We start from the raw sequence: 4954 nt of genomic DNA on the forward strand, positions 1-4954 counted from the left end.
AAGCGCGAACCCATGAGAGCGAGTGCATACTCTGTATGAATCATAAACTCAATCGAGATGAGTTTGAAGTCAGAAACCGCCCATTCCATGGTTTCCACTAAGGCAGTAAAGATAGAATTGATGGACTTGGGGTTCTTGGGCCATGTCTTAGGCCCTAGATTTAAACTTGGACAAATTAGTCTTCTTGTGGGCTCAATCTATCAATCCAAAATCCAAATTCTATACTAAAAAGATGTTGAATGTACCAGTATCGCTACTTTTTAATGGGCTAGCTCCAAGCCCAGGAACTTTCTTAAGGTTGGGCTCTAGTTGCATTTTCAGTCCATGGGACATCAATTACATCACGATGAATTGTAACCAGCTTTCTTTACAGTGCAGAAACAAGATTTAGGAATACCATAGACAAGGTTTTGCGCTGTACATATTTGAATTGCACTCTTCCTGAACTGAACTAAGAATACATCCATATTAATAGTAATCTCCTATGTGATGATGTGCACATACAAAAACTGCTCTAACAAAATGGACCAAAATTATGGCCCTTTCAACATTACACCACAAAGCTTGTTCCGGTTCCTAAGTGGAACAGAAAATCTGAAGGAAAGTGACTATCATTTGCTGGGATGAAAATGGAAATCAAAGTTGAAAGAAGATTTGAGATAAATTTTCTCTTTAATCTGTTTCCTAGAAAGTAGAAATAGTAAGGCTATGTTTTGTATAGGTTTCCCACTTCCCTACCTTTTTCTTCCTTATTTCTCTACCTTTTTCCTTCAAACCAAACACAATCTAAAGAACCAACAGAGGGATAGCCTAGTTGGTGCATGGTTTTAAATCTCACTATTATCATCTCTCTAAGAAAAGAGCTGTTGATGTGATGTTGTTCTCTTCACTTAAAAAGAGTAACGATCCCTATTGGGGTGTCAGGCAGTGATTCATACCCAAAAAAGAAAGCACAATCTAAAGGAAAAATAGTGGAGAGTGGCAAGAATAAAAACTATTGCATTTTTCTCCTAATGAAAACAGCCAACTTTTCTTTTTCACATTATTGTGTATTTTATTTTCTTATCTCTCATTCATTTGCAACCAAACATAGTAGAAATGGGAAAAAAAAGGAAAGGTTGTGTATGAAAGAACAATCTTTTTCAATAAAGACGCATCAATTTTAAAGGGGATGGTACCACCCATTTCAAGAATAGTAGGATTTTTACATTACATACATTCATACGAGAAATGGATGTGTTCTTCACCATGAAAGGCAATAATATAAAATATCGTTTACTTTAATCCCAAAACCAACTAGATCTAAACCTCCGTAATGTCACTTAGGGTTGTTGATAAAGATTTAGAAATATAAATATCTACGGTATATAGGGGTGTCAACAGTATTCGAAAATCTAATTTCGAATTTGATATTCGACATAATCGAATTGAATTCGGATAATTCGAATATTTAACCGGTCGAATTCGGATATCCTATTTTTATCGAATAGTTAATCGGATTCGAATTCGGATATAACCTGATTCGATTCGATAAATATCCAAATTCGATCGATTATTTAATTCTTATATATGATATATAAAATATTTTATATAGTATATATAAATAATTTATATACTTTATATCATTAAATATGTATTTTATATATTTATTAATTATCTAAAATAATTAATTAATCAAATTCGAATCGAATATTCGAATATTTAATCGGATTCGAATTTGGATATTAATTTTCAATATCCGTCGGATATCGAATCAAATTTGAATATCGGATTTTCTAATTGGATTCGAATTTGGATATTGACTGATCCAATTCGAATTCAATCCTTTTACACCCCTAACAATATACAAAGTTTTTACACTTTACATATTTGGGAGGAGTACAAATATAAATATGTACAGCACAAAACATATTTGTATTTGTATTCTTCCCAAACTGTGCCTCAATCTCAGTTTGAAAGTACAAATACAAATACTTACAGTGCAAACCTTTGCATTTTGTATTGTTTTGTATGTATTTGTACTATACATATTTGTATTTTATATGTATTACACTGTGACTCGGGTTCAGTTTGGAAGGAATATAAATACATACAAAATGTAAGGTTTTACACTTTACATATTTGTACTTGTACTCCTTCCTAACTAAGCCTCAGGTTCAAAAGTCCAATTTCCAATCTAGTTATTTTAGATTTGGATTATTTGTTTGCATAGTTGCATGTGTTTAACAATGGGATTGAAGTCGGGCCTCGTCTCATTCCATTCCTTCCATCTAGTTCCAACTAATTTAACATAATTATGTATATATGCATGTACATATATAAACAATATATGTTTATAATTTTTAAAATTATTATTATTTATATAAATTTGTAACATATGTACAAGTCAAAGATTTAACTTATATATATCTTTTGGTTTTCGTTGTTTTAAAGTTGCTGAAATAAACTCAAATTAAATCTAAAAATCCGAAAGGATTATCTGTTGCATTTCCAATTTGGATTTGGGTTTTAATATAATCCAATTGAATTTAGCCATGGATCGGATCCAATTACAGCCTATACTCATTCTTTTCCCTCTCCATCAATGTTGTTTACAATTTGACTCGGTGGCTGAACCATTTTTATCTTTGGATTGTAGGCACTAGTTTGATCATCCAGGTCAAATGGGTAAGGTCCTGACACATCAGTAAATTACACACATACGGGATTTGAAGCCAAAATAAGGTTTTTTTGTCACCTTGGGACACATACGTCTTGAAAAAATTATCCTAAATCATATATAAATTGCCCTAATCGACAATTGAGCGCAAAATTAATTATGACCTCTGGAAGTTTGCATAATATTCATTCAATGTACAATGGTGACCGGGTCCAATGGGTCAATCATTCAACTGCTCTCAACTTTTGACTAAGTCAACACTTCTCTCTACACAACATACCTACCAAAACCAAAAATCATTTTGACAAGACCATTTTATAATTCTTATGCAAAACAACAAGGTTTTTAAAATCGAATCGGACAACGGACTGATTTGGGGTCTGGTTCCTGGATCGAATGGTCCAACCGTTTAGACTGAACGAACGACCTGTTCTGACAAAAAAAAACGGCCAAACCATTGAACGGTTTGAACAATTCAACTGTCCAGGTCAGCGATTTGCTGACCAAATCAACGGTTTTTGAGGAAATAATAATTATGGAGTAAAACGGAACCAGTCACCTAACTAATTCCCAGTTTTTCCGGTCCTACTGTCTGGTCCAATCCGGTTTTAAAAACCATGCAAAATACCCTCATACAATAATACACTTTGCTTGTAAGATGATCATCTATTCATACTCTAAAGGGGTTTTAAGAATTTTTTAAGTTTTCACTAAGCCACAACTCGAGCCAAATGTAGTTGAAATTCTTCAAATCGAACAATCCAACTTCAACTTCAGTCCTAATAATCTAATACAATCAAATATTAGTTTGAAAACTCCAACATCAAAACTTTTAATAACAACAAAAATTCTAACAAAAAGATCAAACGGAAAGAAATACCTTCCGATGTCATTACCATGTGAGTCGTACAAGGACTTGCACTGCCTCAACTGGAATAAAGTCCACAACAAAAAAGCTTTAGACAGAATAAATCCTATAGAGATGAAAGCTATTGTTCTGTTCAGATGTGTACAAAAGACTTAAAACTATAGAATTAAAGTATGAAACCATAGGGCGCACCATTGCAATCATGAACCAGAAGATCTCTATGGAAGCAAAGTATTATTCTTAGTATAGTTTTAAGCAAATCTTATTCTGATTCCATATCAAGAAAAAGGGCCATTCCAGAAGCGGGTCATCTTCATTCCTACTTGATCTCAACTTTTGTTTCAATTCTTGATGGAAGAATTAACAGTCATATGTATGTATGCTTTTGCAAAGGCCATCTTTTAGAGAGAGATAATCCATTCAAGGGAAGAATGTGATCAACAAGGCAAGAACCAGAGATCAAAGAGGAAGTTGCAATTTTGGGTAGGATGGCGCATGATTCTAAACCTGAATGGTCATGATCAGACACTTAATTAGATCATCCGATCCGATTGAACTATTAAACAATGATGGGAGTATCAATCCAAGGTTTAAAATATCGATACATCCAATATATTGGTAGTGGTGTATTGGGCAATATTGATAACTTTTTTATTTTTTTTATCTTTTTAGTTGTTTTTCGAATCTGATTCAAAGGGACCGGTTTAAAGTCTATCCACTCTTTGAACCGGTCGAAACCCCGAAACACCCCCTATATAAGTGTATCGGGAAGACCCCAATATCATACATATCAATGCTTTGAACCTTGTATCAATCAAAACCACCAGAAGGATTTGGTACAGTCGGGCCCATTCATCGAATGGATTGACTCTGGAACCATGATCGACTGCCATCACCATGTGATCCAGACCAAGAAGGTTCCAGTTTCACTGATTGTCCTCGTGTTGAATGGGGACATAAAGAAGGCAAAGAAGAATCCAAATCCCCATTGAAGCTTCAAATCTCAAAGAAGAATCATCAGCTTTCGGCAGTACCACTTTGGGAGATGGATTCTCTTCGCGGCTCTATGAAAGTTCCCGAGCTTCTGGACCACCCTTGATCATAACAACCACTCTGGTCAATCACTTTAAGAATGAAACCTTGGGCCGGGTTAGCCCAACACCGATTGAGTTGAAACTTGAATTTAGGACTGCAAACTCGACCCAACATCATATCGGATTTATCGACTAAGATCCGAGTCCGGTTCAAATTTATTTTTACATGTATATACATAGAGGATTCGACATTGATACCAGAAAAACTTATAACCAATCAATTGGAGTCATAAAAGTGGTAACCAAGTGGCAAAAAAGTCATCCGGAGGAGGGGTTGATTGATCAAAACCCTTGCGGTACCATGTATTTCTGGCAGCATAGAGTTTTTGTATA

This window comes from Nelumbo nucifera, chromosome 1, assembly GCF_055504915.1.
Source record: "Nelumbo nucifera cultivar China Antique chromosome 1, China Antique-T2T, whole genome shotgun sequence".
Classification (NCBI taxonomy): domain Eukaryota; kingdom Viridiplantae; phylum Streptophyta; class Magnoliopsida; order Proteales; family Nelumbonaceae; genus Nelumbo; species Nelumbo nucifera.